Source organism: Octopus bimaculoides, chromosome 7 (genome assembly GCF_046866305.1).
Source record: "Octopus bimaculoides isolate indiv1 chromosome 7, ASM4686630v1, whole genome shotgun sequence".
NCBI lineage: Eukaryota > Metazoa > Mollusca > Cephalopoda > Octopoda > Octopodidae > Octopus > Octopus bimaculoides.
In genome coordinates, this window is record NC_142934.1 from 61,957,089 (window position 1) to 61,979,786 (window position 22,698).

At 35.0% G+C, this 22,698-nt stretch overlaps 1 protein-coding gene across 19 annotated transcripts in view; it reads left to right on the forward strand.

Moving 5' to 3' along the window:
- Positions 1-22,698, forward strand: part of LOC106867691 (tumor protein p53-inducible protein 11) — a 546,722-nt gene that overhangs the window by 519,065 nt on the left and 4,959 nt on the right. For 4 of the 19 annotated variants that reach the window (XR_016242640.1, XR_016242645.1, XR_016242639.1 and 1 more), the window contains exon 7: positions 10,692-10,750. The exons of the other annotated variants lie outside the window; for them this stretch is intronic. The gene's annotated coding sequence lies outside the window, so the exon portion shown is untranslated. The remainder of the gene's footprint in view (positions 1-10,691; positions 10,751-22,698) is intronic. 19 annotated transcript variants of the gene reach the window in all.

Genomic DNA, 22,698 nt, shown 5'->3' on the forward strand with positions numbered 1-22,698 from the left:
TTCCTTTCTTTACAGTGAACCTGATCAATATTCATGTTTACTTTCTGAGAGTGTAAAATTTCTGAAGATTGGATTATCACTTCTGCCATTAGTGGACATCAGTGTTTTGCTTGACCTAATGATCGCTGCATTTCTTTTGTCTTTCGAGTTAGTTCTTGATATATGTGGAGAAGTGAGGTATCAATGTGGCAAATCCCTTTATTCTGGGATACTTTATAGTTGTCATATCAACTGAATGCTGGTTACTTGGCTCAACATACTGAAATTTATTTTTAAAGCAAGCCCAAGCAAAAACAAATATTTCCCTTGTTCTGGAACCCATGAGATCAAGGGATGATGGGAAAAGGCTTCATAAGCTTATCTTTTCTCTCTGTGCTAGAAGCAGATATCAGAGGTTTTTATTTATTATTATGATTATTTTACCCCTTTACACATTCTACATGCTGTAGTGGAGGTGTGGAATAATGCATCCCTACCTGAACAGAATAAGTCACACAAGTATCATCAATTATGCATAAATTACATTTTCCAACTCATGGCATTTAAAAAATTTGGTGGAACTAGCAGGTGGGAACTGCTTACCACAATTATTTTTACTTCTTGTAGGTGGTCTTGTCTGGTAGGAGCATCAGGCAAGGTTTATGAAGAGACCTGCCAGTTCCAGCATCAATTCATGGAAATTCTGTCTTGAGTCATTTCTTTTGGTAAAACACAAAGATCCAGGTGGATCTGATTACAATGCTTCAATAAATGCTCAAAAATATTAATTTATTAGATATTCTCCTTTATTTATTTATTTTTTTTTTACTCCATATATATAAGTTTGCAGTAAATTACAGTGAAGTGTATCTTGAATTACAACACTAAAAACATTGAATAAAGCTCAGCTGTAAATAATTTATGAATTGTTACAACATAAATATGCATGCTTGTCTATGTGTGTTTATCAGCTCAGCATGGGATGGCAAAAAATATCTGTTTCATAGATATATCTCTTGGTTTTTAGTATCATACAAGTTATGTCATTTTATTACATGAGATTGTTAGCTTGGGTTGATATAATTGAGGGAAACATTTGGAGATGATACCCTAGCAATGTTCTAATGACTGGAACCATTGAAAGACTATATTAGGTCTATATCTATTTGCTGTACACTTTCCTAACTAGAACTATTTATATTCATTGTATTTACTAAATTTCACTCATGACTGTCTCACTTCACAGTGCATCTTGTTTTCTTTATGCTGTTAAATGATTACAAAGTTCAGTGTAGATTCTTTGCAGATGTTGACATATCTCAAGGTTACTCCAGTCCTTCATTTTCTATCCATATTACTGTATACTATCCAATTAAGAGGCTTACTCTTTACTCTTTTACTTGTTTCAGTCATTTGACTGCGGCTATGCTGGGGCACCGCCTTTAATCGAGCAAATTGACCCCAGGACTTATTCTTTTTAAGCCTAGTACTTATTCTATCGGTCTCTTTTTGCCGAACCGCTAAGTTACGGGGACGTAAACACACCAGCAACGGTTGTCAAGCGAAGTTGGGGAGGGGGGGGGGGACAAATACAGACACACAAACATATACACACACATACATATATACATATATATGATGGGCTTCTTTCAGTTTCCGTCTACCAAATCCACTCACAAGGCTTTGGTCGGCCCGAGGCTATAGTAGAAGACACTTGCCCAAGGTGCCACGCAGTAGGACTGAACCCGGAACCATGTGGTTAGTAAGCAAGTTACTTACCACACAGCCACAAACTATAAGGAGTTTTTCCTCCTAATATCGTAGATATTTTCATGGATTTTCTGAAGCTGGAATCATCAGCTCTAATTCAAAATCACCAAATATACTTTTTAGCCAATAAAGGAGCCTGTATGTGGTTGCCTAGTCTGCTGGAAGTACCAGTTAAATCTTTTAATTCACATTGGATTATGTAGTCCTAGATATATGCTTATTACATCTCAATAAAAGATGAGATTACCCTGGCTAGAAACATCTCTGATCCTAGATCTGGTGGCAATAGAAGCTAACCTGGGGCTATACAACAACAAAAACAACACATGCTTTGTCTTTGTGTTGTGTATCTAGGACAAGCTCTGTCTTTGCAAGCTGGTTATTCAATTCACTCTTGCTGGTAATCACTGAAATCAGATGAGTAAAACAGCTCAATTGAAAAGTAAATCTCTCTAGTAGATTCTGCTTGTTAGAAGTTTTCCACCACCTCCACCATCACATTTAGGTGTTTATTAGAATATTTTACTTCTGAAGGAATACCAGTCAGTATTTTTGGAGTCGAGATATTATCAGCTGTTAAAACTACTTTACAAACAGGGGTTCCATACACTTTAAGATCTTTCATATAATCTAGCTATTTTCTGTAGTTCTACTACTTCTGTTATACACCGAAATATGTTAAAGCATATTTCTTTGAGGCTCTTTCCGGCAGCATATGCTTTTATGTATGTGTGAATATCTGCCTTGATTGTATATGATGTTTATATATATATATATATGGGTGTATGTACATGAGCATATATTTATCTATCTCTTTGTGTGTGCATATATATGCATATATTTATACATAATTCTGTGTGTGTGCAAATTTATATATATATATATATATTTCTCTCAGACAACTGTATTGAGAAATTATCATGCACGCAGACAATTTAAGCCATGCAGTATATGTTCACAATATGAGTAAAAGTTGGGGGAACTCGCTTATTTTCTCCTCCACCCTACTCTCTCTCTCTCTCTCTCTCTCTCTCTATATATATATATATATATATATATATATATATCCACTGTTGTTATCCAGTACATTTTGAATTTTATCACAATAGAACAAATTAGTGCTGTAGTTTTAGGTTTCTGTTTTATCATAAGCTTCCATGCTGTGCTTCTTTTTTTTATGAAATATATCTATGTGTTTTGGTATTTTGGTATTCTTAAAATTTGTTGATCTTTTAAAACATTTGACTTTTTCTCTCTTTTTTTTTTTGGTTTTGTATTTTTGTTTTCCTCATTACTTCTTTTTGTTTGTTTGTTTGAAGCATCCTCTTGTTTGAATGTTGGCATAATCTGTACAAACTAGTTTAGCTTTTTTTTTTCTGTTGAGATCTGTTGTGAAAGCTGTCAATAATATTACAGAAAAAATGTGTGTGTATTTGTGATTTTCTAAATAACAGTTCAAACGCAAAAATAAGAAGCTTATCAGAAGGAAATTCATGGTTCAGTTCCTCTCCACGAGGTTTATTGTCCTTATTCATGTGTTTACCAAATATTTGCCATCTAACATTATATTAATGGTATACGTATATGTGTGTATATATGTATGTGTGTACAGACAAACATATATGCATATATATATATTAGCATATATATGTGTATGCATAGTCATGGTCAATCTGGGAAGTAACTGCAATTTGTTTTTTTGTAGGCATAAGAACACAAATAAAAGGAGTTAGATTATACAGCAAGGATGATACAAACAAACATAATATGTGAAGTTTGGCAAGTGAAACACTTGGCTGAAAAAGTATATAAGTATAAAGCAAAATAACAATGATGGAAGAAATGTAAAGTGAAAATAAATATTTCAATGAAAGTAATATAAAAGAATCTTACTTTTCAGATTATACCTTTTGTCTAAAAGAAGGAAAAGCAAGAGGAAAAGAAAACAATTAATGATATTGAATTTATGATGCCTGTTTACATGACTGGCTTAATATAGATGTGTATTTGTGGGTGTAAATATGTAAATACAGATAGACTGAGATAAATAGATATGATTAATTTAACGATATTTTAGTATTTATACAACTGTCATTGGAAAGTGAAGTGTTTTTTTGTTTTGTTTTGTTTTTGTACTGGTGGCTTATACATACTTAAACTTTGATTGTTTCTTTCTTGTGTGTATTTTTGTTAAAAGAAAGTATGTCTAAACATATGATTTTGACGCCTGAGTTTGTTTTTGGTTGAATCACATCATTATCTCAAATAGATATACTTTTCTGCATTGTTTTGTATTGTAAGAGTATCAAAATATTTTGTTCCACATTAATGGACTCCTTATCAATATTCTTTTCCCGTTGATTGTTATTTTCAATGATTCATTCAGTAATGGAGGATTTTTTTTTTTTTTATGTTAAATGTGAAGTTAAGAAATATGACACTAACAAAACTCAAATGTAGTTTTAATTGTATTAACTATTTTTTTATTACAATTGTGATTCAGTTTTGAGCTTGACTCCTATTAAATTTCCTTGTCCTGCCTTCTAAGTCAGAGATTGTTAATATACAATACATTGTTTAAAATTCTGAATCAGCAAAAATATACCATTAAAAAGATAAGTTCAGATAACTTCATCAATGTCTGGGAGTCAAACCATTTGATATGTTAAACTATATATTACATTTATCTTGTCAAACAAATCTCTTAACTGCTTTGATAATTTATGTGATTTCATATAATTGGTTTTAATGATTAAATTTATTAAATTCTGGCTCGAAATGATATTTTGTTCTTTTGATTTTTTTTTTTTTTTTAAATTTATTTTGATTAATAATGATATGAAAAATGTTGAATCTCATCTGGTCAGTTTGTTTTTCTCTGTATATCTCTCATCCTTCTTTCTTCTCTCTCTCTCTCATTTTTTATATCATTCTTTATCTAATGCTCATAAATTATAAGGCTTTTTGAAAATAAAAGCAGATGTTCACAGTAACCAACATAAGGAAAACAAATATAAATATATATATATATATATATCAAAAGAATCATACTGATTGTTAGCTAAATCAAAACACAACATCAAGGTATTTTCAATCAAATTTTCACAAGTGTCATACAGGATATGAGGTTCAATGAATCTTTTTCATTTCATTTATGTTTGTATTTTTTTTTTTTCTGCTCATTGTCACATTTCACACACTTGAAAATGTACACATCCCACCAATAAATTATCTCAAAATCTTTATTTAGCCATTTCTTATTAGATGGATACCTATTGTTCACTTTACCCCTCATCACTCACTGCACATAGTCCCAAACTCTTTTCACACCGTCTTCCCACATTGTCATTCTCCCATTGTATATATTACACAATTTTTGTGACACGGTTTCGTTCTTCAAGTTGCATAGTGTAGAAATCGTTCTTTGAATTTTTCTTCTTTTTTTTACATATTATATATCATTTTATTTTGTCTTTATAGTATTCTATTGTTTTGTGAGTAGTCGAGATATTTAAGTTGATTTTTAAAAATTCCAGTGTAGTTTCTTCATTTTACTTTTTGGTTCTATTTGATTATTTGTTGTGCATTAGTGTTTCACAAAACCCTGAAAGACATTTCATACTTATTCTGTGAGAATATATACTATATAATACACTCACATATATATATATAGGTGCAGTCCATGACTGTGTGGTTAAGAAGCTTGCTTCCCAACCACATGGTTTCAGATTTAGTGCCACTGAACAGCACCTTGATCAAGTGTCTTCTACTGTAGCCCATAGCAGACCAATAGCTAGTGAATGAGTTTGGTAGATGAAAATGGTACAGAAGCCACATATCTGTAGATATGTATATGTGTTTACATTCTGCATAATATATACATATTTGTCACTGTATGTGTGTTAGAATATGTGCGTGTGTGTGTGTGTGTATGTATATATATATATATATATATATATATATATACGTGAAGTATATTTGCCACTTAAATGCGGCTGAACCCTAAGGGTGGATGTTACTGTTGGCTTTAGCCCCAGGAGAACATCTCCTCCAGCTGGCTATTGACACACATCTGTGTCCTGTCTGTATTTGCAAAGGGAAGTCATCCTTCCCATCTTGATCTGCGATACGCACAGACTCGAGTTTCTGGGTATTTACTCTTCCTCAGCGTATGACAACCACCGATCTTCGATGCGAAAGATGTCCTGATGCAAATACGTATTTACTTTTTCCAGTGAGAATATTCACTGATCTTGAAAAAGTGAAAACAAGCAATGTTAAATCTCTGAACGAGGTATTATCAGTAACTGCACGACAACGTGGAAAAAGTATATACATATTTGCATCGGGAGATCTTTCGCATCAAAGATCGGCAGTTGTTGTATGCTGAGGACGTGTAAATACCCAGAAACTCGAGTCCGTGTGTATCACAGATCAAGATGGGAGGAATGACTTCCCTTTGCAAATACAGGCAGGACACAGATGTGTGTCAATAGCCAGCTGGAGGAGATGTTCTCCTGGGGCTAAAGCAACAGTAACATCCACCCTTAGGGTTCAGCCGCAATTAAGTGGCAAATATACTGTTAATACCTCGTTCAGATATATATATATATATATATATATATATATATATATATATATATATATATATATATATATATATATATTATAAAGCATTGTTAGAGAATCTGGCAGATAGAAAGTTCAGAAGCTCGTTATTTGAGTGAGTGTGTATGTGTGCATGCATAAATATGAGTAAACATTGATAGTTTGTGCTTGTCACTGGTTGAGTGAAGCAGTACTGGTGTTGACATTTCTTGTCAGTGTTTTGAAAATTTCTAAAATAGGAAAAATCCCTTGCTTGAAAACAGATAATGGTTAGCATTAGGAAGAGCATTTGTTCATAAAATCATGACTCGTTTCTTCACACCCTCCACTGGTTATCCTTTCCTAGCTCACTCTGTACTCTATTTTTCTTCACATCATCCACTTACTTTTCCACTTTTCACCTTCACTAAGACTCACATACCTCACTTACTCTTCCCTCCCACCTCCTTGTTAGTTGGTGTTCCTCTCTGCCACATCTCCTACTCAGCTACTACCTTTTCTTCTCCCATTTTTCCTTCTTGACTTTCATGCTTAACTTTCCAGCATCTACTACCATCTACAAGCTATGTTCAACCAATACCTGAGACTGGCTGTGTGGTAAGTAGCTTGCTTACCAACCACATGGTTTCGGGTTCAGTCCCACTGTGTGGCACCTTGGGCAAGTGTCTTCTATTATAGCCTCGGGCCGACCAAAGCCTTGTGAGTGGATTTGGTAGACTGAAACTGAAAGAAGCCCGTTGTATATATGAATATATATATATATATATATGTGTGTGTGTGTGTTTGTCCCCCCAACATCGCTTGACAACCAATGGCGATGTGTTTATGTCCCCGTAACTTAGTGGTTCGGCAAAAGACACCGATAGAATAAGTACTAGGCTTCCAAAGAATAAGTCCTGGGGTCGATTTGCTCGACTAAAGGCAGTGCTCCAGCATGGCCGCAGTCATATGACTGAAACAAGTAAAAGAGTAAAAAGAGTAGACCTGATAAGTCTCTACTAACAACTGCTTTACTATGCTTATCTTAAGCTACCTTGATACCCTCCCCTCACATTTGTGACTGCATTTTCCTCCAATACACAGAACATTAATCACACTGTCTGCCTCTTCGTCTCCTCTTTGCTCTCTAACCCCTCCCATCTTTTATTCACCACGATCACACTCTTTGTATACAGTTATTCCTCTTAAGAAAAGCTTCCATGCTTTTCCTAACCACTGCACCACTCCTTTACCTTGGACCTCAACTCTTCTCCACCTGGCTGAACTTTTACTCAGGATCAACTGTTTCTTCTTTGCAGTAGTTATGGAGGTGGCCATAGTCAAAGCATTGGCAAAATCCCAAACAATGCCAATCCTTTCATTGGTAACATTGTCCTAATTGTTTTCCTAGTTCGCAGGTCCTATACCAAAGCTATATTTATGATTCTACCAACACTACTTCTCTCTCTCTCTCTCTCTCTCTCTCTCTCTCTCTCTCTCTCTCTCTCTTCTCTCCCTCTCTCTCTCTCTCTCTCTCTCTCTCTTTCTCTCTCTCTCTCTCTCTCTCTCTCTCTCTCTCTCTCTCTGCCCCCTTCCTTTTGAAGATCTAATCTTTTTCATCTCCTTCAATAGCTTAGTTCCCTCTATTTCACCTCCTCCATTCCAGAAAACTCTCCGATAATATCCTTGACATCTTTGTCAATAGAAACAGGGTTGTCAAGGATCTCTGTACCTGTTTACTCCAACCCACAACACACAAACCATACACATATATACCATTCCCTTCTCTTACTATTTCTGCCCCACCTCACCCTTACTGCCACTTTTTATTTTTAAATACACCTGTCTTTACTTATCCTCCTCCCACTCCACCCACATGATATACACTCTCCTACTCCCAATACATTGTCTCTAGCTGTAGCTATAAAATTAAAGCTCAAACGTAATACATAGCTGGCCTATAGGCCTATATACTCAATGCTGTTACTCTTTCATATTTAATAATGTTTCCTTTTCATATGATGGTGCAATTGACCACACCTCTGCTTTTATACCCTGCATCTCTTATGCCAACTAACTTTCTCTGTTTTAGTGTATTTGCAAGCTTTGCAGCTCCCTTGTCCATTACTCCTCCTTTCTCACCCACATGGAGCCATTTCCCGAATTTGTCCTCACTACTATACTTTCGCTTTCCTGTCAGCACCATCACCCTTACTGAACCCAACCATTCTACCTTCCATACTAAGCACTCTTTCAGTTGCATATTCTCCAATTTTACCTACTTCCTCGAGTGTTTCTTCTGAGATTCAGTTTACGTTGGGCAAGCTGATGGCTGAATGTGTGACGGGTTTGTGGAAAACCTCAGATTTTTTACTTGTCACTCAACATTTCAACTTTGCTAAACTTTGCTACTTTGTTTGGCCTCCGAGACCAGATTTTCTGCTTCTCTCTTCCAGAAGGAACAGGAGATCATCTTCTTTCTACACACTTTCACCCATTATGGTTTAAACTTCTACTCTCAGTTTACATAACCTGCACTTTCACACAACATATCTACTGTCTACTCTAAATGTACCTCTTTGTTCCAACCCTCAGCACATATACCATGCACACATGTATACCACATCCTTCTCCAACCATTTCTTTCCCACTGTACATGAATTACTTAAGATGTAACTCATTTAGTGTTTCAATATGATTCAGGCCAGGGAATGCAAAAGTTTCGTTATACTGTGAAATTCATTATATTGTAAATGTGAATATATGTACATATGTATGCAAGTATGCCTGTATGTATCCATGAAAGTGTGTGTATGAATGTATATATATATATATATATATATATATATAGATATGCAGGGCAGGGAATCGTCAATTAGTAATAAAATTAATAATTAACAATTTTGCCGGGTAGCTCAGTATGAAAAAACCTTTTCGGTAAAAAACATTTATAATCATAAATATATAGGGATTGACAGTAACCTGCTTCTCCAACATACTGAGAATTCAGAAATAGCAGTCAAAGAACTACTGATTTCAAAACTACAAATTATTACTCCAGATTGATAGCAATATTTTTGATACACACAGAACAAAAAACAGTAGAGAAGAGTCAAAAAACCACCTGCCTTTAGTTAATTTAGTACGATCGTTTCACAGTTAAGAGTAAAGAATACTCTATTCTGATCTTCAGCTAAATATTCCAATAAATTTGTTAATGTCTAAATAACTCACGTTAATTTTGACCATGTGAACATCAATACCACGTGAGGAAGACGTTAAGAAATTTATCGGCCAGTGAGTTATGATGCACACTGAATTGAATTCATTAGGGCGAGGGGTTTTGAACTCACTGGCCGATAAATTTCTTAACGTCTTCCTCACGTGGTATTGATGTTCACATGGTCAAAATTAACGTGAGTTATTTAGACATTAACAAATTTATTGGAATATTTAGCTGAAGATCAGAATAGAGTATTCTTTACTCTTAACTGTGAAACGATCGTACTAAATTAACTAAAGGCAGGTGGTTTTTTGACTCTACTGTTTTTTGTTCTGTGTGTATCAAAAATATCGCTATCAATCTGGAGTAATAATTTGTAGTTTTGAAATCAGTAGTTCTTTGACTGCTATTTCTGAATTCTCAGTATGTTGGAGAAGCAGGTTACTGTCAATCCCTATATATTTATGATTATATATATATATATATATATATATATATATAGTTGTATGTATATGTATATATGTACCTCTATGTATGTGCATGTATGCATATATAGGTATGTATGTGTGTGTGTGTGTGTGTGTACATATACATACATTTATGTGTGTGTGTATTTATAAGTATGTGTGTCTGTATATTAGAGAACTATCTAATTTCTGGAGAAATGTGGTATGAACGTGAGAATGACTAAAATATATAATCGCAACTCAACCTTGCTTAAAGGATGTGAAGTTAAAATTCTGTCCTTCTGATTTAATTAGTTCTTAGTTTCGACGTTTCTACTATCATAAGGTTGTGCTCATGGGCAAAACATAAACGCACTTGACTAACTAAGTTTTGCTGGCTGACACAACAGATTCCACTCTTTGTAATAATTGGATTATTAGCGATAGGAAGATCATTTTCTTGCAAAGTTATTTCTCAGGTAAGTGAGAACACTGTTACCTTTATAGATCTGAAGTGATATCTGTTGTATCAAAAAAAAAAAAAAAAATATCTGCACATATGCATGGGAATGCTGTTTTGATGACTATAACTAACTGGTGGCATGAATCATATAAGAGGCTCTGATTGCTGTACCAACCCCAATTAATCTTGAAAGGTTTTCAAATCATCTTTTGGTTTTCTGTAGGTGCTCTTCTATTGAGGAACTCCCTGATGCCGTTGTTGCCATGCAAACAGATTCAAGTGGTAACTCAACATACTTTCTCTTTCCATTTGTTTACTTCCTCAGACTCTACTTTTTAATGCTAGTTGTGTGTTTTTGGTTTCACTGTAAAAACAAACAAAACAAAAAAAAGAAAAGAAAAGAGAAAATATTAGTTTTTTTTTTTTTTAATTCAATTTATTTTAGGTGAAAATGTTTTATCATGCATACCCTTCATTTTTCCTCTTCTTCCTCACTCCATCTCTCTTTCTATATATATATATATATATATATATATATACACACATACATACATACATACATACATGTCATCTTCATCATTTTAACATACACTGTTTGATGCTTGCATGGGTTATAGATAGAATTCATTGGTGCAGATTTTCTATGGCCAGGTACACTTCATGTCACCAACTTCTACCTGTTTCCAAACAAGGTAATATTTCCCCATGGTTAGACATTTTCACAAAACACTAGAAACAAGGGTCAACCCTTATATGACAGTAATGCTCATTTGTAACTATAGTGCAATGTCAAGATAAGGCAACAAAAACACCCATGCACATACTCACACAAACATACCTATATATCTATACACACATACCTACACACACATATATGATGAACTTGCATTTTTTGTGTTCCAAATCTACTTGGGGCTAAGGCTTTGATAGGACAGGGCCAACAGTAGAAGACACTTGCCCAAGGTGTCATACAGTGAATCTGAACAAGAAACCATATAACTGAAAAGCAAACATATTAACCACACAACTACGCCTGCACCCATATATTTACATACATACATACATATAAATGTGTGTGCATCATCATCATCATCGTTTAACATCCACTTTCAATGCTAGCATGGGCTGGACGATTTGACTGAGGACTGGCAAGCCAGAAGGCTGCACCAGGCTCCAATCTGATCTGGCAGAGTTTCTACAGCTGGATGCCCTTCCTAACGCCAACCACTCCGAGAGTGTAGTGGGTGCTTTTATGTGCCACCGTCACGAGGGCCAATCACACGGTACTGATAACGGCCATGCTCAAAAAGGTGTTTTTTTTATGTGCCACCTGCATGGGAGCCAGTCTAGCAGCACTATAGGCATGTGCTGTCAGTAATTACTTGGGGTAGGCAGTTGGTAACTTTTATGTAGTAAACACAAAAAATAAGCGAAACACAAGCGTGCAACTGAACCGTAAAGAAAACGGTGTTGTAGGAATGTACGCAGCACATGTACTACAGCAGTACTATGCATAACTTAAATACTGAAATTGAAAAGCAGAGGCGAATTGTGCCTACCTAATCTACAAAAAAAAATTAAATAGTTTGCATTTTATGCATAGTAATCAGAGTAATCTTCATAATTTTATTGAATTAAGTGCATATTTTGCCATAAAAGGAAAATGTTGCTATCAATCTATTTTATTCAAGGTAGGCACTGCCTACCTTGCCTACCTAGGTGGTATGTCCCATATATATATATATATATATATATATATATATATATGTATGTATGTATATGAGGGGAAGTCAAGAATTATCCACACTTTCGCCATAACATCTTTATTATTGTCATACACTGCCTTCTGTGCATGTGTGCTTATAATCGGTACTATTGTGGTCACTTGATCAAAGTTTGAGTCTGATCACACCATTTTTCTTGCTGGTTTTACAGTATAAGCATGGTCGCCCCACTAACAATGTGCACAAAAGAAGAACAAAGAGCAGTGATCCAAGAGATGGTAATAGTGAACTGGTTCACCATTATCATCTCTTGAGCTTGCTGAATTTTCTCCTCAGTGGTGGAAGTTGATGGACGTCCTTCTCCCTCTTAGTGTGTCACACTTGTCCAGCCACTTTAAAGTTATTGATCCACTAATACACACTTCTACTCAGTAGTGCATTGTCCCCTTATTGTGCTAAAAGCCACTGATGAATTTCAGCACCTAACACACCTTCCAACCAGAGAAATTGGATTACTGCTCTTTGTTCTTCTTTGGTGCACATTGCTAGTGGAGCAGCCATGCTTACACTGTAAAGCCAGAAAGAAAAAATGACACGATCAGGCTCAAACTTTGATCACGTGAACACAATAGTACTAACTTTAAGCATGCATGTACAGAAGGGAGTGTGACAATAATAAAGATATGTTATGGCGAGAGTGCAGATAAATTTTGACTTCCCCTCATTTGTATGTATATCCCATTGCTGACAATCTTATAATGGCTGTGAGCTAATAGGATCATTAGCACATAGGACAAAATGCTTAGCAATGTTTCTTCTGGCTCTTTATGCTCTGAGTTCAAAAACTGCCAAGGTCAACTTGTTTTTCATCCCTTTAATATCATTGACATAAAGTACCAGTTGAGCACCTGGGGTTAATGTAATCAACTAACCTCTTCCAACTAAAGTTGCTGGCCTTGCTCCAAAATTTGAAACAAGTATTTTTAGGATTGGTCAAGTGATGTAGACCCCTATTGAGTGACACTAATAAGAGCCAAAATTTGCATTAAGGCCATTTGACAATTTTCTTTTTTCCAATGCAGTGCCCCACCATGGCTGCAGTCTAATGACTGAAACAAGTAAAAGGAAAATGAAGTGTCTATTTAAAATCCATTCCACTATTTAACTGTGTTTCATGATATTAGTCTACAGACAACATTATTTTAACCTCCAAATTTGATTAGAAAGATCATAGATATTAATTAGTTATTTCTTTGACTTTAAGATTGTTCAACCATTCAAAATTAAAAGAATCATGATTTTTTCACCACAGTATAATTTCAAATAGATGTTGTTTAGCCATATCCCCAAAAAACAGTCTGAGCTTATCACTGCTGGTCAGATTCTTACCAAAATCTTGTTGAATAAAAAAAAAATATTGTCAGCTACCACTTGCATTTATTATGTGAACACCAGCCTTTGAGACAGATTCATCATGCAACATATAACCACTGAAATAGATCTTTCATCATCATCTTTGTGAGATTCAGCATTTTGAAATCTGATGTCACCACTACTTTCCTTTTTCCCCCTTGCAGTTCATTTTAGTTCATTACTGATTATCTTATCCACATCATGTGTCCATATCAGAGCAGTTGTCTCTTCTACACACATTTGTCATGAGGAGAAAATGGAAATGGTTGGCAACACAGTGTTAAGAAGATCTGCCTTCTTAGGCAAATATGACAAAACCAGTGTAATAAATGGTGGTAGTAATGGAAATTGGGTGGCAAAATAGATGTATATGTGTGTGTGTAATACAGTATATATATAGAGAGAGAGACGGTGTCCAACATGGCTGCAGTCAGATAACTGAAACAGTAAAATATATATATATGTATTTGTACACATTTGGTTTTCATCCTAATGTCTTTGTCAAGTATTACATCTATTCCTTGCTACTAACAGTCATCACTCATCCCTCAAAGTGCATGTGTATTGGTCCCCTTGACTCCATACACTTAGCAGCAACACTCAAAGGGAGAGGAATCCTTTAGACAACACTATGAATTAGCTCCTATTTCTCAAACTTTGTCCATCATGAAACATGTTCCAGCTACTTTCACTCTACTCAAGAGGGTTGTAAGTTGTTTATGCACCTGAAGAGTGAGTTACACAAATATGATATAGCATCACAAAACGATTCATAGAGTATCCTGGAGATTATATTATATCATAGTACCAAATATATACATATATATATATATACAATGTGTGTATAATGCATTAATTTTGTGCTTTGTAGATCAAATGCTGAGACCTTAAATAACAGCCAATAAAGAACTTTATTTCCAATTGTAATTTCCAATATCAGCTACTGTAATTGATTATTTGTTATCTCTAAAAGTTCTCATATTTCAATTGAAAAATAAAAATCAATAAATAGCGTATAATAGGTGTTACGTTTGACATAAATCTTTTCAGTCACTTGTTCAAGTTAGGAATTTCATTTTCAATGCAGGATTTCTCCTCAAAAGGTTAGATATTTCTCTTCATTACTATCTGGCATTACAGAAAAATCCCCACCCCACTTAACCCTTTTGATAGCAAGTTGCCTGAGACCATCACCCCTGGTTATATAATACCAAGTTTCTGTTTTAAAGTGATCTAAATTCAAAACTTTCATTGAAATTTCACGTCAATCTGTGTTCCAAATGCCAGTTTAATAAAAACAAAATTATTTTACTAAAGTATTCATACTTTTCAGAATTGATTAAAACAGGCAATGTATTTCAACAGAAAAACGGTAATGAAAGGGTTAATTCTTCTTTTTCCAGTTTTGTTTTCTTTTTTTTAACTATAGGTGCAGGTGTGGCTGTGTGGTAAGAAGCTTGCTTCCCAATCACATGGGTCCAAGTTTGGTCCCACTGCATTGCACCTTGGGAAAGTGTCTTCTATAGCCCCAGGTTGACCAGAGCCTTGTGGGTGGATTTGGTAGAGGGAAACTAAAGAAGCCCATTATATATATATATATATATATATATATATATATATATATATACACACACATGTATGTATGTATATATCTGTGTGTGTCTTTGTGTTTGTCCCCCTCCCACCGCTAGACAACCGGTGTTGGTATGTTTACATCCCTGTAACTTAGTAGTTTGGCAAATGAGATCAATAGATCATGTGCCAGGCTTTAAAAAAAATACTGGAGTCTATTCATTCAAACAAAATTCTTCGAGGTGGTGCCCCAACATGGCCACAGTCTTGATGACTGAAACAAATAAAAGGTAAAAGAAGAAATAAAAGATCTGTATTGCTCTTACTGAATTGCTTCTTGTGGACAAAACAGATCATCGCAAGTCTTCATAGTGTGTGTATTATCATAAATATTGGTATAGTAGAATAACAGGAACTAGGCTAAATGCCAAAATATATGTAGTTTCCACCTTGTATATTCCAGCTAATCCTACAGAGCTTAACTTAGTAGTTTAACCTTGCAGGCTCAATAAAATATGTAGCAGTAATATACTAGGATCAATTGAAACATTTTTCTGGTTTTCAGTGTTAGACTACAACCATGATGGGTCCCTGGCTTCAAAGGTGTTAAGTACTTTTATTGACCCTACTAATCTTTCAGGGATTTATTTCATTGTAAAATATGTACAGTAAAGTAGACGTTGGTTGAATCTGAATATCATAGGGTATTTCAAATGTACTAACTTTCACTCCACACAATATATATGCACACATTGTGTATTTATGTGTGTGAGAGATTCATACATGTATATACCAGGTTGAATTGAAAGTTTTTCTGTATTTCATGCTTTAATTAATAGTTGCAACAAATTACATACGAAAAAGTGTTTAATCATCAAAATATATCTCATCATATTTTATTGTCCATTGCCATTGTTATGCCTGATTCTTGATTCCAGGCTTATAACATTTAGCTGGTTTAAAGACAAAAAAACTCCCTGCTCTCGTTTTCAACCTCATCCACATTGTTGAACTTATGCCCATGAAGGAAATAAGCTACATCTTGGAAAAGGTGGTAATCTGTTAGTGCAATATCTGCACTGTAAGCAGAGTGAGGCAACATATCAAACCCCACAAGTTCCTTGGTCACGTTACCAGTGTGTGTTGGGACATTGTCATGTTGTAGGAGTGCACATCTTTGATTGATCAATGCCGGATAGTGGGCTTTCAAAGCATCATATACTTGCTGTTGTTGTTGACCATCTGAGACTAGCTCAAAGTGCAACAACTCTTTAAAATTCCACCAAACACACAACACAACCTTCAGTTCAAACCGCCCTCATTTGACAACAGGTTTGAAGCCTGGCTAGAACAAAGTCACTGATTTCTCATTAGGATTACAAAAATGGATGCTCTTTTCATCTCCAGTTACAATTCAACACCAAAAACAGGCATCTTGAGGATTTATAAATGTTCACACATTGCTGATCCTGGTTATTGGTCAGTTTGTGAGGAATTTCTCAACAGCATCTGTTCGAAAGGTTGAGCTTATGAAGGTGTTGACTGATGGTACTTTGTGAAGGATCAAGTTCTGCTGACAATGTTTGAGTGCTAGTGCTTGGCAGTTGTTCAACCATTTCAAGCAAAACCTCATTTTCCACAGCCGAAGGTCTCCTTGCTTTGTCTTTAAGGCTGGTGTCACATTCTTTGAAATGTCTGAACAAGTTTTGGCCACATATTCATTAACATTTACTGGGCCTTCTGCTCAATCCTTTTTTCCAGATGTTGCATAAGATGGATCTAGTTGCAGTAATTTCACCGTTTAATATCAAAGCTGTAAAATAAAGAATAAATAATTCAGCAACAATCAGACAAGAAGTTGTATCAAATAAATTATATAACATGATGATACAAGTTGCCAAAAATCATTAGTGAAAATTCAAAAAACTTTTCACTCAGCCTGGTGTGTGTTTGAGTGAGTGTGCATGTATGCATACATATGTATATATACTCATATATGTGTATACACATACATATGTATTTACAAATAAAATCCCATTTTCCATGCTGGCATGAGTTGTCTGGTTCAACATGAGCTGTGCCAAGCTCCATTGTCAGTATCAATGCGTGTGAATGTGTGTATATATGTATATACGAAGGCACATGGCTCAGTGGTTAGAGTGTCGGGCTCACAATCATAAAGTAGTGAGTTCGATTCCCGGACTGGACTGTGTGTTGGGGGTCTTGAGCAAGACACTTTATTTAATGTTTCTCCAGTTCATTCAGTTGTAGAAATGAGTTGCAGCATCACTGGTGCTAGGCTGTATCGGCATTTTCCTTTCCCTTGGGTAACATGAATAGCATGGGCGACTGCTGGTCTTCCATGAACAACCTTGCCCAGACTTGTGCCTAGGAGGGTAACTTTCCAGGTGCAATCCCATGCTCATTCATGACCGAAGAGGGTCTTCTACTCTATATGTATATGTTGTATTCTGTCTGACATTTTATACTCAGATCAGTGTTGATAGTACCAGTCTTGTACTGGGATCAGTTTTTCTGTTTCACTCAATCTTACTATCTGTGTGTTACACGGTAGTTTGAAATGGGCTTCACTATCATATAAGTGTAGTTATTCATTTTCAATCTTTTACAAAAGCTTATCTGGTGATGGAGAAAGAAATTCTTCACTTAGAAACAGGAAGGGCATCTGACTGAGAAAATTTGCTTTTTACAAACTCCATCTGAACCATGCCAGCATAGAAAAGAAGACATTAGAATGATGATGTCTAAGGAGAAAGTGAAATGAGAATTTAAGGCATTGACTAACTTTGTCAGGAATTGTGCCAATGGAACTAAAACTTTTCTAGCTGGAAATTTGAAGCAATTTGCAGTTGCAAACTTATTACAGGAATGGGTTTGCTTCAAAAAATGCAAGCTGCAGTGGTGGGGATAGCAGCAGTAGTAGTGGTATAGTGCAATTTGATCTTCTTGCCCTATACAATAATTCAGATGTTGGCAAATTCATAGCTAAATATTACATGGTAAACTTAATACCAATGCTAAAAGATGACAAAACCTTTGATGATTGGTAATGTTGCCAATAAAAGACTCTGGAATCCTGCTTGTTTATTGGTTTCAAATTGACTCTTTTACCAAGCTATTGAATTACCTTTTCGGCGAATTTTCTGAAAGCTGAATCTTTCTTATTTAGAAGTAGCTAAAAACATTTCCCTTGAACATTGGAAAAAAGTTACTTTATGCCGAAATAAGTATTGTAAATTTATTATCGTTTTCTTGATAAAAGAAAGTGTTGTTTTTCATTTTTGCTTCATTTTTTACATACATTCAGTCATTGGTTTGTTTTTATGTTCATTTTCCCATGTCAGCATGGGTTATATCAGTATTTCTCAACCATTTTTTACCTACAGACCCTTTTGATTCCTATTTTACTTGGATGGACCTTCCTTGCCATTTGATGTTTTAAGAAAATCATATTATATTTTTATAATTAAATATTAGGAATTGTATTGAAAAAAATTAAAATATTTTATGTATTGTAGCAGTATAAGCAATTTATTGCAGATAAATTTTAACAGCAAAATCTTATATGGATCCCAGTTGAGAACCAGTTAGATGAACATATCATTGAAGAGGCATTTTCCAGCCAGCTGCCCTTCCTGTTGCTAAACCCATATTAGTTTCTGAAGTAAGATAGGGATTTCTTAGTCTATATGTCTGTGAAGGTGCAAAGACAGCAGACAATTTGTTGGCAGGGGAACAATCAAGAACATCCTTGCTCAATGGTTTTTGAACAAGTTTAAATGGAAACAAATACACAGGCACAAACATGTACTCACACATACATATATGCATTGTAATATTTTGTGTGTGAGTGTGTAAGGTGGCGAGTTGGCAGAACTATTAGTATGCTGGGCAAAAGGTTTAGCGGTATTTTGTCCATTTTTATTTTCTGAGGTTGACTTTACCTTTCATCCTATTAGGGTAAATATAATATAAGTGCCAGTTAAACACTGGGATTGATGTAATCGACTTACCCCACCCCTAATGCTGATCCTGTGCCAAAATTTGAAACTTTATCTTGTGTTTGTGTGTTCAGTGAGCTTCTTTCAGTTTCTGCTTAACAAATCCTCTCACATGGCTTTTGATGACCCAGAGTTATAGTAGATGACATTTTCCCTAAAATGACACAAAGTGGAGACTGAATTGAAAACCTTGTTTTTGATACTCTCTTTTACTGAATCTCAGTGAAGTGTCAGTGTGACAAGTTACCAAAGTTATTAGAGGTTAAGACAAAATAAATGTCTTGCAGTATTTGTTCTAACTCTCTGCTCTATGAGTTCAAATCCTGCCAGGGTCAGTTTTGTCTTTCGTTCTTTCAAGGTTGGTAAAACAAAGTATAGGTACACCACCAATGTTCTGGTACCCTTTGTTCCAAAACCTTGATGGATTAACTATTTTACCGGACTATCTGTGGTCACATAACAATAATTTATCAACACACTTTTGCTTTTTAATATTATAAGCAGTAAATGAATCAATGCCATAGGTATCACAGTACTGAAATATCACGGTCCATTTTTTTTTTTTTTACAAATGTCCGATTTTATCTTGAGTCAGTATGGCTTGGTATTTACACTTGACTCTGCCACTGATACTCTGTTCTATTATTTGTAGTAGCTAAACCAAGGGTATACAGATGATTTCTCAAAATTTTGTTATCACCACTAACAATTGCAGTGTAAATAATGCACGTAAACACAGAACACACAATGCCACTTGTGGTTTTGCAGTGAACTAGACTGTGACAACTTCAAGAATTTCAAGTTCCTGCTTGTAATTTATCTGGATCAAAAGAGGTGCCAGACCATCAGTGGTGTACTTGTCTATGGCAGAGGATTAGCCTTATTATTACAATCTTTTTGTTGTGTCTGTTCCAGTTCTTCATATTCTGTGTTCTTAAGTGGTAGACTTAATCCAGTGCTTCTCAAACTTCTTTTAATTATTGCTCTTCCTTTTACTAACACTTCTTCAATGCCTCCTTGTTATGATTCATCAAAATTAAATACACCACATGTACACAGGCATATTTATACACATACATCAGGACATTATTCTATGCTAGAGGTGCAGTGGCTGCCTTTATTGTATGTGTGGAAATACAAGTTTTGAGAATTAGATCTTTTAAATTATACTTTAGTTTATTGTTTATAATGTACATGTTTAGGTAATCTATATTTGGTTTTCTTTATTTACTTATTCACATTTCTAATTTCATAATTATTGTTATCATTGTGACTAACAAGCAGTTTATTATAGTACTGCATTTGTTTTAAAGCTAATATCTGAATAGAAGATAAAGATTAAAAAACAAAACTATGCAGGTGCATCACTGACTCCACTATTATCATCCATTATATCTCCTAAATCCATAGTCTTCCATTGATCATCAGTGAGAAGTACTCACTTTCAGCAGCTCCTAACTTAATCTATCATCCAGTTTAACACCACCAACCTACTTCTTGGGTGCCTTTTATCAGAGTTCACTGTTGAAAATATTTAGGCCCAGTTCTCCTGTTTGGTAGTAACTTCCTTACTTCCTCCCACCACCATCAGAGATATTGATAAGAGGAAAATAATTTGGAAGGAAGCCCTATATGCTACACCCCTCTCTCTCTCTAACGAAAAGGTACAAAATTTTTTAAAACTCAGTGTCCAGATTTTAGATATAATTCTTTCTAATTTTGGTAGTAGGTCACCAATTTTGAGACAACGGGATAAATCAATTACATTGACTCCAGTGCTTGACTCATACTTATCAAACCTGAAAGGACGAAAAGGTACAGTCAACCTCAGAAGGATTTGAACTCAGGTCATCATCATCATTTAGCATCCATCTTCCATGTTGACATGGGTTGAATGGTTCAACAGGAGCTTGCAAGTCAGAGAGCTACACTAGACTCCATTGATCTGTTTTGGCATGGTTTCTACAGCTGGATGTTCTTCCTGACACCAACCATTTTACAGAGTGTACCAGGTGCTTTTTATGTGAAACCAGCATAGGTGCTTTTTATACCGGTTCACTAATTAGCTTGCAAGACAAAGACACCTCAACTAAGAAAGTGATTGAAACTAAGTGGTTGTTAGCCAGATATGAGGTTGGAGTATAATAGAGGCACAGAGATAATTGTTTTACTGTAGAGGGGGTATCCTTGGCTACCCCAGGAGAGGAAGAGAAATAGATGGTGTTGGAGATAAAGAACCAAAAGAAATGCTGCTAAGTATTTTGCCTGATACAGAAATGATTCTGCTAGCTTGCTGCTCTAGTTCTAAATCTATAATAGAAGAATTAAATAAATGGATGGCTAGCAGATATTCAGTGGGGCAAATCTCTTAATGCAGTAGCTTATTGGACTTACTAAATAAACACAAACCTAGTTTCATTGATATTCTACTTCATGGAAATTCAAAACAATAGAGTATCAGGCTGCAGAGATGCATAGGTAGTCTATATTTGGTTTTCTTTATTTCCTTATTCACATTTCTAAGTTCAAAATTACATTGTTATTGTGACTAACAAGCAGTTTATTATAGTGTTACATTCAATTGTTTTAAAGTTAATATCTGAATACAAGGCAAAGATTTTTTTTTAAAAACTATACAGGTGCAGCATCAACCCCCACTATTATTTATTTCATCCCCTAAATCCATATTCTTCTGTTGCCCATCAGTGAGAAGTACTGCTCACTTTCAGAGGTTCGGGTTGTAGAGATAACCACAACAGATTTTGATTTATCATAATACAAATTAATGTTAAAAAATGAATATAACAGTCTATGTTGTTATTTAAAACTCATTGAGCCAATCTTGATAACTTGTCTCCTTTCTCTCTCTCCCTCTATCTCTATCTGTCTATCTATCTATCCTGTGATATTTAGAACTACAGTAATCAACATGTCCTTCCTCCCCCCATCCATGATGGTAGGGTTTGATTTGAGAGTTTGGCTGCTATATCTAGCATAGCAGCATAGAACAACTGTATAGAAGACCTTCAAGCAATTTAATGGTTAAAATCACTGTACTACACTGCAACTGTTTTATTCCCAATACATAGTCTCGTGTCAAATCAAATCACTTGCTGAACAAAGTCAAGAATATATATATTTATATACATACATACATACTTACACACACACATGTTACACTTGGGACCATGTCAGCTGAAAATATATAAAACAAAAATGTGCAATTGGTTCAAAAGCCTGTAATTTTAATAAAACACTTCAGATATTTTCTTCATTTATTCTTGATGTCAACATATATTAATAATATCATTGTATATGTAAGATATACACACATCCATACATAGAGCTTTGTTTCTTTGTTAGATGCCAACCAACCCCTTCTTCATAAAGATTCTAAGAATTAAAATAAACAATGCTATCCTCTCTCTCTCTCTCCTTTCATGCTATTGTTGTCTTTCTCAGTAATTACTGTGTTAAATTCTCAAATGTAATCAGTTAT